This window comes from Notamacropus eugenii, chromosome 5 (assembly GCF_028372415.1).
Source record: "Notamacropus eugenii isolate mMacEug1 chromosome 5, mMacEug1.pri_v2, whole genome shotgun sequence".
NCBI lineage: Eukaryota > Metazoa > Chordata > Mammalia > Diprotodontia > Macropodidae > Notamacropus > Notamacropus eugenii.
This window is the reverse complement of record NC_092876.1, coordinates 354,024,479-354,038,521: the sequence shown is the minus strand read 5'-3', so window position 1 is coordinate 354,038,521 and position 14,043 is coordinate 354,024,479.

Below are 14,043 nucleotides of genomic sequence, written 5' to 3'. Positions count from 1 at the left end.
CGTTTTCAGCTTCTCACTTTCTTTCACCCCATGTATCTATTTAGTGGTCAAAACTTGTTAGTTCTACCCCCACAATGGATGGGAGATCACAGAACTGCACATCTCACATCTATACCCTTCCCTCCACTCACATGGCAATGAGTCCAGTTCAGACCCACATCAGTTCTTGCCTGGACCATTGCAATAGCCTCCTAACTGGTCTCTTTGCCTCAAATCTCTTTCCTATTCCAATCCATACTCACACAGCTCTTAAAGTGATTTTCTTAAAGTTTAGGACTAACCAAGTCACTGCTCTATTCATTAAATTCAACTGTCTCCCTATTGACTCTAGGATCAAACATTATTTCATCTTTATCTTATCCTTTTAAAATTTCTATTTTTGTGCAAGTTTTTATAATGTGAAATAATTATTAGTACATTTATATATTTCTATAATCTATCAATAAGTATGGATATATTTGGGGACATGTACCCAAAGTTTCTTTACTGTTAGGGGCATGTGATCAACAAAGTCTGGAGACTGACCATTGCTCTAAAGAGAACAACAGGGACAAAACAGGGAATTTGTCAATCAACTTGAACTTTTAAAAAAATTCCAAGATAGCATTTATCTTTTCCAGTTATGTGTAAAGACAATTTCTAACATTCATTTAAAAAAATTTTTGAGCTCCAAATTTTTCTCCTTCTTCCTTCCCTTTCCCTTCCCTATAATGGCAAGCAATTTAATATAGGTATATATATGCAATCATGTAAAACATACTTCCATATGAGTCATAGCTGTGAAAAAAGAAACATACCAAAAGGAAAAAACACTCAAAAAATAAAGTGAAAACAATATGCTTTGATCTGCATTCAGAGTTCATCAGTTCTTTCTCTGGAGGTGGACAGTATTTCTGTTATGACTCTTATAACTGTCTTAGATCATTGTATAGCTGAGAAGAGCTAAATCATTCATACTTGATCATTGTACAATGTCGCTGTTAATTTTTACAGTGTTCTCCTGGTTCTGCTTATTTCACTTTGCACTAGTTCATGTAAGTCTTTCCAGGTTTTCACGAAGTCCACCTGCTCATCATTTCTTATAGCACAGTTGTATTCCATTACATTCATATGCCACAACTCACAACTTGGACTTCTAAAAATGTGGAGAAAATGAAAGCAAGGACAAGTAATGGGATAAATACCAAAGTGTGGCACAGTGCTGTAAGAGTAGTCCAAGATTGTCAAAGGTCAAAAGGAGTCAAAGCTGGTGAGAGAAGCTAAGAGTGACCAGTATTTATTCACAAAATCACAGTGGGATGGGGTAGGGGAGGGAAGGTGGAATTAGAGTGCTTACAAGGAGGAGGGCAGAAATGTGCCCAATGGGATCAGGTTGTTTTCATTACCTTCCAACTCTTAACACTATGATCCTAATTCCCAAATTCCTAATCCCAATTCCCATTAGGAATTGCTGCCCTGCTGATACACTGCCTTTGCATTTTATTAGAGAGGTTAAAATTAATTTTTCATCTCCTCCACTATAAGAATTCTAATAATGGCAGCTATATTTCCACAATGCCTTGCACATATCATCTCATTTAATGCTTACAACAACTCTGTGAGGTGGTGACACATGATTTTCCCCATCTGATAGGAGAAACTAGGGCTTATACAGGTTAAGGTCACACAGCTGGTAAATGGCAAAGAGGAATTCAGAAGTCAAATCCTCTCAAGCTAAATTCGTGTTGCCTTCCAGATGATTGGCACATCACATTTCAGCCTCTGGAAGGATGTATTTAGGGCATTCTTATAATCATGATCAAGGATGGTTGTTGTCTTTCATTTTCAAAGAGGACCAAAATGACATCACCATTGTAAAGTGAAATTTCAGTGTGTCCAACTGTGGCTGATTAGACCAATACAAGCTCAGAATGCTCTACCACAGGTTGGGCACAGATAGTCCATTTGAATATTTGGGGTGGATATTCCAAATTTGCACATCTTGTGTTTACTTTGTGCTGTCTCAATTCTGCTTTGCTCAAAGAGCACAGTACCTTTTCTTACGTGGGCACACCATACTGAGTGGTCCTGTGCCAGTGTCTCCCATGTTGCACAATCAAATCCAAAGTTCTTGAGAGAGACCTTGAGAGTGTCCTTGTATCGTTTCTTCTGGCCACCCTGTGATCGCCTGCCTCATGCAAGTTCTCCATAACATAGTCTTTTTGGCAAGTGTACATTTTGCATTCGAACAACATGGCCAGCCCATCGGAGTTGCGCTCTCTGAAGCATAGTTTGAATACTTGGCAGTTCAGCTTGAGCAAGGACTTCAGTGTCTGGTACCTCATCCTGTCACGTGATCCTCAGAATCTTCCTAAGACAGTTCAAATGGAAGTGTTTCAGTTTCCTGGCATGGCACTGGTAGACTGTCTATGTTTCACAAGCATATAACAATGAGGTCAGCACAACAGCTCTGTAGACCTTCAATCTGGTAGTCAATCTAATACCTCTTCTCTCCCAAACCTTTCTTCAGAGCCTCCCAAACACTGAGCTAGCTCTGGCAATGTGTGCATCAACCTCATTGTCAATGTGTACATCCTTGGAAAGTACACTACCAAGGTAAGTGAACTTATCCACAGCATTCAAAACTTCTCCATTTGTTGTAACTGATGGTTCCAGGTATGGATGATGTTGTGGTGGCTGATGGAGCACTTGTGTTTTTTTGGTGTCAATTATTAGGCCATAATTAGCACAGGCAGCAGAGAATTGATCCATGCTTTGTGGCATCTCAGCTTCAGAGGCTGCATTGAATGCACAATCATCTGCAAACAGAAAATCATGCACTAACACTCCCTTCACTTTGATCTTGGCTTGTAGCCTTTTCAGTTTGAAGAACCAACCATTAGTATAGTAGTTGACCTTGATGCAATGTTCATCCTCATTGAAAGCATTTGTCAACATGGCTGAAACATCATGCTAAAAAGCATGCGAGTAAGCACACAGCCCTGTTTCACTCCATTCATGACTGGGAAGGCAGGAGAGCTTTGTCCATTATCCAGAACCTGGGCAAACATGCCATCATGAAATTGACATACAATATTGATGAACATAATTTTCTATAAGCCCTCATGACAAACAGTGTCAAAGGCCTTGGTCAGATCTACAAAAGTTGTGTACAGACCTCCATTCTGTTCCTAGCATTTCTCCTGGAGTTGTTGGGCAGCAAACACCATATCGACTGTTCCTCAAGAATAACCTGGGCTTAAATAGTGTGTGTGTGGGGGGGGGGGGGGGGGTGTCTTCAAATAGGTGCAAGAGTCATCAACGTGACACTTTTTCCTCCTCTGTCAGGTCTTTCTTTCCTTCCTTCTCTTTCCTTCCTTCTCTTTCTTTCTCTCTCTCTATTTCTCTTTCTTTTTCTTTCTTTCTTTCTTTTTTCTTCCTTTCTTCTTTCTTTCTTTTCTTTCTTTCTTTCTTTCTTTCTCTCTTTCTCTCTCTTTCTTTCTTTCTTTCTTTTTCTTCCTTCCTTCCTTTCCTTCCTTCCTTCCTTCTTTCCTTCCTTCCTTCCTTCCTTCCTTCTTTCCTTCCTTCCTTCCTTCCTTCCTTTCTTTCTTTCTTCCTTTCTTTCTTTCTCCAGGGTAACAGTGCTACATTCAGTTACTGCCTTTCATCCATATAGGCTGTGGGACTCTGGGCAAGTCACTTCATTCCTCAGTGCCACAGGCAAATCTCCAAGACAGCAGGTTCAATACATTGCAAAAGAGTTGCTTCTCTGCATTGGTAGAAGGAATTTCATTACCTGGTGTGCCTAACACCAAGGAAATACCAGGTACACACACACACACACACACACACACACACACACACACACACACACACACACACACACACACCCTTGATAAAAAAAAATGGTATGGGAAAAGGCAGTCTCTCATAGAGAGGCTTCTACAGCAGTCAATGTCTTTATGGTCATATAACTGACAAAAATACAGAAATTACCAATTCTTGCTATATTGCCTTTTTGATTGTTTTTAAAAAATCCGTCTTTCTAGAACAAAACATAGTCTCAGCCACCCATCTCGTGTCCCATAATTTTGCTCAAGAGAGTGTTGCCATTCAAATTCAAATTGAAAATACATGCTCACCTAAGGTGTTAACCAATGTGATAAAAGATGCCCTACGCAAAGTCCAAATAAAAGAATTGGATTCCTCATTGATGAAGAGGTTTTCCAAATGTAGATGACACCATGTTTAATTGCAACCTTCAGCTGTCTGAACGTAAGATTGGCACAGACTGTGACCTTATCAAAGAGGGGCATCCTATCCCCTCCATCTAGACAATAAGAGCAATATACATGCTAAGCCACTATTCCTAGTCCCTTGAGTCAGGGAAACAAAATTGATAGTGAGAAGGTAAAGGAACCTGTGCTGTCAAAGATGACATAATTGAGAAGTAATAATTCCGGACCAGGTTTGTATTGTTATGAGCAGTGTCTGACTCTATGTGACTCCACGGACGTTGTCCATGAGGTTTTCTTGGTTAAGATACTGGAGTGCTTTGCCATTTCCTTCTCCAGTGTGTCCCCATTTTACAAATGAGGAACTGAGGCAAATAGGGGTTAAGTGACTTGACCAGGGTCACATAGTAAGTATCTCAGGTCAAATTTGAACTCAGATTGTCCTGACTCCAGGTCCAGTGCTCTATCCACTGTACAGTCTAGCTGTCTGGAGCAGGTTCAACTCAAGTCAGTTCTGTGGTTCAGGCTCAGGCTTAGAATGCAGTGAGGCATATTAGGGACCATAAAATACAAAATAAGAAAAACAACAAAAACCTCTCTACTGGTGACAAAGCATATAATTCTTTAGGTTAAAAAGATACAAATTAAGACAAAGTATTTCCCACATGCACAAACACCCATCCTCACCATTCACTACAGTAACTGGTACAGTAACCAAGAAGGCAGTTGCCAGCCACACGCCACCAGTTTGCCAGAGGTCTTTCATGCCTCAGGAAAACAAAGAAACCAAATCAATGTTAACCTCAAGAATGGCTTCTCCATTCCTTGGAAGGAAACCAGCCCAGACCACATAAAAGATACTCTTTTTACTACACCAAAGTACTGCTAAGTATCTTAAATATCTAAGATTTCTTTTTCTTTCTTTCTTTTTTGTCAAGGCAGTCAGGGACTTGCCCACGGTCACACAGCTAATGTCAAGTGTCTGAGGTCAAATTTGAACTCAGGCCCTCCTGACTCCAGGGCACCACCTACCTGCTTTAAAGAAGGATCACAGTTATAGCTGGACTACCTATTACAGAAATTCTAGGAACAAACACATAGGGAAGCAATTGACCTGTGACTCCCTTTCCTCCAGTAGAGGAAACTAATTTTACATGGCAGGGGAAGTTAGCTGCAGCTGGATAGATAGATAAAGATGTAAGAGTCAGCCATGGGTGAAGAAAGCTATAAAAATAGGTAGAATCCATTGGATTCCACTTAGGAGTGTGTCCTCTGTGAAAGGGATAGCTTGGACTCAGAGCAGTGCCCTGTAAAAGGAAAAGAAGGAAACAGAAGTGTGGGGGACTAGGCAATAGTAAGGGGGGGGGAAATGAGAAGAGATAGAAAGAAATGTACTCCATCCTGTAAAGTAATGGAGAGAGAAGAGTCAGAAGAGATTATGGAACCAGGAACCTATTTGTGGTTTATTTACTTAGATTTAAAGTTACAGTGGCTCTGGATGCCTGGAGAATGCCCATTCAAGAAAGAACAGGTATGTTCTTTCCCAGGAAACAAAAGAAAACTAAGCAACCAGAAGAGTTTTCCAGATCAAAAAAGAAGGGCAGAGGACTGGATCTTGAATTGGGGGTCCTCCTAGTGCTTAAACAATACCTGGAACTAATTGGAAGAGAATCTTTGTTCCATTTGGGTCCCTGTGAGCAGAGAACAGTCTTTGCTGAAGAGATGAGAATATAATTTTAACCCATCTTTGAAGAGACATGGAAACAGCCCCCTTCTCCTAGGGTAGTAATTGCTAACTTTTTTTTCTGGGTTGCAACAACTTTTTATAAAGAAAACACTATTTGGAAAACAGAGGTGGGTCAATCAGGTCGAGTGAGGAATAACAGTTGGAGGGCCTGAGTGCTGCACAGTGAACTATTAAAAGACTCACAGGAAGGCCTTCGTTGTATTGTGTGGTTCACCCTCCTTGCCATTCACCACAGCAATGGGGACTGTAAATTAAGAAGGGAGCTGCCAGCCCCACACCACCAATTTGCCATTGGTCTTCTACACTTAAGGAAATTCTCTGTGGGTCCTCTGTGCTGGGTTTATGAGGAGACATGGACCAGATTTGCCCAGCATGATCAGGAATAGATGGGCTGCGCTCTGCATGGAGAGAGTAGCCATACTGAGATCTAGTGAAATACCGAACAAATAATCTGTCCTTGTTGGTCATACTAGACCACTGCACCCACTTCCAATCTCCAGGACACTGATAATCATGATGCCAGAAAAGACCTCAAGGGTCTAAAGCTAAAGCTAGTCAGACATTCTTCTTTTCGGGATGAGGAAGCTGAACCCCAGTCACAAGGTTGCTAAGGGATCCCCTACACCAGCTGGCAAACACAAACTTCATTCAGAGAGTAAACCAAACCTATCTGGGGCCATGTAGAATTATAAAAATTCCTTAAAATGTGCATCCACAATTTTAAAACCATGTGGTCAAAAACCTATCTTTTAGAGATGAGAATAAAGTCCATAGAGATGGAATGAGTTACCAAGGTCATACAGCTTGTCCACGCCAGTGTTGATGTTCTGAAATTAGGCAACCCTTCCACTGCTCTTCTCATAACATAAGGTTCCCTGCTCACTGTTAGTGGAAAGAATGGCACTTTCTAAAAATTAAGAAGAGGTGTGGCTGTTCTATCAATCCAGAGTAACAATGAAGCCTACTGTGTTCAAGGGAAAGTCAACCAATAAGAGCAGTTATCGAAAGCTTTGGCCCCTAAGCGGGAACAGCTGGATTCCAGTGAAAACTGTTCCATCCAACTCAAAGCCCATAAAATCAAAAGCCAAGGCCTTTTACACAGATACCATTATGGCACTTGGCAGTGGCTGAGGACCCAGACTCATTTTTTAAATTAAAACAAGAACAGCATAAAGTGTCAGGTTTCCCCTGAACAGAAAGCAAAGGAAATGGTGGAGGAAGGCAGTGGGCCCTGGTATGTTTTCATTCCCAAATAATATTCCCAGACTTGAAACATTGTCCATGGTCAGAAACATTTAGTTTTTGGATCTGGGGGTTTTGTTGCTTTTTTTTTTTAGTTTTTACTCCAGGCCTCTTTCCAAGCTACCTTTGAGACTCTGGCTGTGCCCGCCAGATGGATAAAATAGGCTAAAGCACTCAAATTACAGACAGTACAGTTATTGTCCTTTCTCACTTATAGCATACAGCCCTACCCTTTCCAACAGGTAGTGACTTCATCCTCAGGCAAATTCAGACAGAACCTGCCTACACTGAAACATTAACTTGAATCCCTTGTTTGGGGGACAATATGGTAATAAATATTTGGAAGTTTGCTTCTCTTTCTGGGAATAAGTTCTCCAGAAAAGTGAAACACAAACAAAACAGCCCATTTTTAAAAACTGACATCCTGTGAAATTTTTCCTTTTACATAATGGAGTTGTTCAAAGGGCTCTTTGGCCTAATACTTCAATTTGTGCAACACTTGGAAAGTGTTCAATCTATATACTAAATGCATGACAATATTCACCAAACGTATTTAGAGGCAGCTAGGTAGTTCAGTGCTGGACGTAGAATTAGTAAGAACCAGCTCAGAGTGTCCTGGCTCAGAGTGTCCTGGCTCAGACCACGGTTTGTTGTTTTTCTTTTTCTTTGTCCTTCATTCTGGAAAAGGATCAATGACATCAGGAGGGTGATGTCTTAAATTGCAGGTGAACAGGATTTAAGTGAGGCAGGGCTGTGCAAAGTCATCAGCCTCACTCTCTCCTCTAGAGTAGCAAGACAGGTCAGGATGACCATGGTCTCAGAAGCAATTGGCGAGCCTTTTTAAGCTAAGGTCCTTCGCAGGTCTCAGTTTGCCTCCCTCAGACACTTACTAGCTGTGTCACCCTGAGCAAGTCATTTGACCAGTATTAGTGTTTCCCCCTCTTTAAAATGGTGATAATAATAGCACCTACTGCATATTGCTGTTGTGGGAATCAAATGAGATCATCCATGTATAGTGCTTTGCAAATCCTAAAACGATATACACATGTTTTAACCTCATCGAAGCAACTGAATTCCAGTTTGACCTTCATTCACTGAAGCAGGACATTCTTCACCACCACAAGTTGCCTGTTAGGGAGCTAATCAGAGCCAGCTTTACTTAAGGTCTTTCTGAACTGCTGATCTGAATCAGATCAAGTAACTTAGGAAAGACACTCACAAACACCCACATACAGCAGACTTGGTTAAAACCTGGGTTTATAAAATATCCTACCATAAATATCTGCAGCTTATTTTCTCTTGATATGATTGATTCCAAGTCACTTTGAAAGATGAGTCCAGTAAAATTAATACATTGCCTAACCTGTCATACCAATGTTCTGTGGCTAAAAGTTATTCAAAATGCAGTGTTGGAGTTTTTCAAAGCTGCTTGAAGCTAATGTTATCTTCACTTTATTAAAAAATATAAGGGCTTTTTCCTGAAAGAGATCCCAAAAGGAAAACTCCTAGGAATATTGTAGCCAAATTCCAGAGCTCCCAGGTCAAGGAGAAAATATTGCAAGCAGCCAGAAAGAAACAATTCAAGTATTGTGGAAACACAATCAGGATAACACAAGATCTAGAAGCTTTTACATTAAAGAGAGTGAAGGGCTTTGAAAATGATATTCCAGAGGTCCAAAGAGGTAGGATTAAAACCAAAAATCACCTATCCAGCAAAACTGATAATAATACTTCAGGAGAAAATTGATCATTCAATGACACAGAGAACTTTCAAGCATTCTTGATGAAAAGATCAGAGCTGAATAGAAAATTTGACTTTCAAACACAAGAATCAAGAGAAGCATGAAAAGGTAAACCAGGAAAGAGAAACCATAAGGGACTTACTAAAGGTTAACTGTTTATATTCCTACATGGAAACATAATATTTGTAATCATGAGGGTGTGGTTGTAACCATGAGACTTTTCTCGGTATTAGGGTAGTTGGAGGGATTTTATATGTGTATATATATAATATATATATATATGTGTGTGTGTATATATATATATGTTGGAAGGATTATATATACAGACAGAGGGCACAGAGTAAGTTGAATATGAAGAGATGATATCTAAAAAACATAAAATTAAGGAGTGAGAAATACATTGGGGGAAGGAAAAAGGGAGAAATAGAATGAAGTAAATTATCTCTCACATATAAGAGGCAAGAAAAAGCTTTTTCTATGGAGAAGAGTGAACCTTACTCTCATCAGATTTGGCTTAAGGAGGGAATAAAATGCACACTCAATTTGGTATGAAAATCTATCTTACACTACAGGAAAGTAGGGGGAAAGAGGCAATGGGGGTGATGATAGAAGGGAGGGTAAATGTGAGGAGAGGGTAATCAGAAGCAAATACTTTTGAGGAGGGACAGGGTCGAAGGAGAGAATAGAAAAAATGGGGGGTGGGATAGGAGGGAGCAAAATATAGCTAGTCTTTCACAACATGACTGTTATGGAAGTGTTTTGCACGACTATACTTGTATAACCTATATCAAATTGCTTGCCTTCTCAGTGAGGATAGGTGGGGAGAGAGGAAGGGAGAACAGTTGGGACTCAAAGTTCTAAAAACAAATGTTAAAAATTGCTCTTACATGTAACTGGAAAAATAAGACATACAGGTAATGGGATATAAAAATCTATCTTGCCCTACAAGAAAATAGAGGAGATGAGGATAAGGGAAGGGAGGGGTGTGGTAGAAGGGAGGGCAGTGTGGGGGAAGGAGTAATCAGAATGCAAGCTGTCTTGGGATGGGTGGAGGGGAGGGATGGAGAGAAAATTTGGAACTCAAAATCTTGTGGAAGTGAATGTTTAAAACTAAAAACAAATTAAGTAATATATATTTTTTTAAATTTAAGGACTTGGGTCAGCTAAGTAGTCCAGTGAATAGAACACTGACCCTGGAGTCAGGAGGACTGGGTTCAAATCCTGCATCAAACACTTGATGCTAGCTGTGTGACCCTGGGTAAGCCACTTAACCCTGAATGCCTCCCAAAAAACAAAACCAAAAATGTATAAAATGGTTTACATGGGTTCAGAGACCCATGATGAAATATGCTAAACACCTGCTGATAGAAAGCTAATGTATTCAAGATGCAGATTGAATTATATACTTTTCAGACATGACCAGTGCAAACATTTGTTTTTCTTTTCCATGCATATGTCTTACAAAGGTCTTGCTTTTGTTTTTCAATGTGGGAAGGGGAGGAAATGGATTTTTCTTTACTTAAAAAATAAAATTAATTTTAAAATATACATGTGTATGTGTGTGTGTGCGTGTGTGTGTGTGTGTATGTACCAAGAGTTTGAACTAGAGACCAAAACCAAGACAAAATTCCCTTGAAACCTTTTCAGCTAAAGTCCCAATCACAGAAGGGATCTTAGCAATTTTATCCATTTTACAAATGAGAAAAGTGTTGCCCAGAAGTAAAAGGACTTGGTCAAGGATACACTGTTAGTCAGTATTAAATCCAGCCCTACAACCCTGGTGTTGTGACTCCCAGGTTAAGTGCTCTCTCCACTACAAAGTGCTATTCCTAGAAAGAAAATCCATGGCATTTTTTAATGTTTCCTTGAATAAGCATTTCACTGCTTACTCTGTGCCAGGCACTGCATTAAGTACTAGGGATAGAAATAAAGGCAAAAATCAAAGAACTCTAATGGGAATGGAGGAGACAACACGCAAACGTACAGACAAGATGTGTAGGGGAGAAACTGAAGGTAACCTTGAAGGAGAAAAGTACTGGCATTGAGAGAGACCTGGAAAGTATTCTTATATTAGGTGGGATTGCAGGAAGCCAGTAGACAGAGGGAAGGAGGGAAGAGCACTCAGGGGAGTGAAACAGGAGAGAGGGGAGTATGGTGTAAGAAGATAGAAAGGTAGGAAAAGGTTGGCCAAATAGGATTTTATATTCAATTCTGGAGGAAAGAGGGAGCCATTGGAGTAGGGAAGGTATACTATCAGACTTGAGTTTTTGGAAGATCACTTTGGCAGCTGAGTGGGGAGAGACTTGGCAGGGAGACCAACCAAAAGATACTACAATAGTCCTAGGCATAAAGTGATGAGGGCTTGTGTAGGGATGGTGACGGCATCAGATGAGAGGAGATAAATATGAGATGTTACAAAGACCTGGCAATTAACTAGACATGGAGAAGGGAGAGAGTGGTAAGAGTGAGGATATGAGGATGAAATCTAGGTTGTAAGCCTGTATGATTGGGAGGAAGGTAGTGTCTACAATAGTAATAAGGGAGTTTGGAAAAAAAGGAGGGTTTTGGAGGAAAGATAATGGGTTCAGTTTAGGCAATGTTGCTTTTGGACATGTGACCAGCAACATGGAGAACTAGACATTTTCTCTGATCCCCTGACCTTACAAACCTCTTCAAAACAGAAATTATGTGCCAAAGATAAAGCAACCTTAGCTGTCTCCATGATTTAAGACACCCAGAATCCAAAATATTTTTTTACAACCCAACAAACCATAAACTGGTCTACGCTGAACTCATTAAGGACCCCTCCCCAATATCCCATGTTAACTGGCATCAAGGTTACACTTAGCCTATCCAAGGATCTGAACCAAGGATCCAATACATGGACTCTCAATAAAACCCAAACCCACACCCTCGTTCCCCTCCCCTCTCATGCTGGGGATATCTCAGTTCTGGGTTTTGGATGTTTGTTCAGGCCTCAAAAGACAGCCAGCACTGCTACAGCTCCAATGGCAGAAGCTTGCTAAGGTGGGGCAGGGGTGGGGGGAACTGAAGGTGGGGCTGGTTGGGGAGAGGTCTGTTGCAAAAGATCTCTGCAGGGGAGCCAGGAACAGAGGTAAAGGGGCAGGACTCCTATCTGGCTTTGAAATAGAGTTCAACACCACCTGTCATCCTACCTTCCTCACAGAGCCCTGGAGACCCCGAATTACAGAAATCAACTCACCGCACCAACGGGGCAACTCTCTGGCCTGCTGGTGCTAGGCCAGAAAATAGGAACAGAGGGAACAGGCCAGGACAGTGTCCCCACTATGTGGGTTGGGGGATGGACAGCAAGGGATTGTTGTGCAGCACTTCACTAAGCCTGAGGCAAAAAGCTTGGCTAGCATCTAGCTAAAGCCAGGCCAGTCTTTCCTCTCCTCACCCCCACTCACCCACCCACCCCACTCCCTGTCTTGGGACAGAGACTTAGGCTGGTGTACTGTAAATTGCCCAGTGTCGAAGGAGACTGAGAAAGTAGATTCATCTCCCAAGGAAATCACCATTAGAGTGGAGGGAATCAGTGAATAACAGGGAAAAATTTAGGGGAGTGGGCTCTAAAATTTACTAAAGATCTCAAGAAGAAAAAACATAAGCACATATAACATAAGCAGATAAATGAATCAACAGGGAAAATATTAACGGTAGTTTGGAAAATGTTGAGTTCAACATGTACAAAAGATATTTGGAGATGCTGGAAATCAGGAGAAAAGGCAGATCTCAGAATTATCTGCATAAAATTGAATACATGGCAGTTGATCTCACCTTGACACTTGGGAAACTTCCCTGTTTTTAAAAAAAACCTAGGCCATCTAAATAATCTATTCTTGTTCGTCCAAATCTTAAGACAAGCAAGATAATTAATATAATTTGTAGCTAGTGAGTGTGTGAAATCTATGACACAGAATTACATTTTTTATGTTACAAGCACATTTTCTAGTATTCTAGAGCCCCTAAGGAAAAGATATTTTAAACTATCTACTGCTGCACCACAGAACACTTTGCTAGGTGTTGGGAGGGGATAAAAAGTTTAGGTAAATCATACACTTTCCCTCACAGAACTCAGAAGGCTAAGAAAACCTAACTATAATAGAAAATGTCATAAGTATGCAATCAACTTTGAGTTATTTTTATAGGATTTTGACTAGAGTAGAAAGAACACTGGTCTAGGGACTGGACCTAGGCCTTAGCTGGTATGACCTTGGGGCAGTCCCTGCATCTTCCTCTGTTGATTTAGGAATAAAATGGGCAGACTAGATGGTCTCTAAGCTTTACAACTGTAAAATTCTATAGCCAGAATGTTACTCTTTAATTTATTGTAGCATGTAACTTTTGCTTTTATGACACAATGCTGGCCTTATCTATGATTTATTTGATGCTGGGCACATGTGGTTTACAACATAGTTTCCAAGAACACAACGTGATAACATGCAGAACCTGCCCATAAGGAAACTTCAAGGGCAGTTTCAGTTTGGGAGACAACTAGTGATCAGAACTGGAGAGGCTTTACAATGCAAAAATGCAAAGTTTATTTTCTTAAATAAAATACTATATTCATATCTATACAAATAATTATTACAACCATTAAAGTATTACATTTAACAATAAAAATCTCAAAACTTTAAACAAGAGCATGGTTTAGAATATTCACACCCTAATGCAATGTGTCTATAAAAAGATGCCAAAATAAACAGGACACAATCTTATTTACAACTGTATGACGCTCCTGATAATATGATACAATTCTGTTCTGGATTCCATTAGAAAAAGGAAACTAGAATTTCCATTAGAATTACAAACCAGGCAATTTACAGTTATAGGACATGTTGCACAGCAGATCCTGCTGGCTTAGTATAGATACAAATAATTACACTATTGAAAGAAATGCATTAATTTCTCTTGGTGACTGCCACATATTAATCTTGTCAGGCAGTATATGTAAAAATCTGTGAAGGTAATTGTTACTTCTACCTCACTGTCCTCCACCCTATTACCAAAGCGAAACATCTTATGTGCGAAAAGTGGAAGCCATGCCATTCTCTTTCACACTAAAACAGCAGCA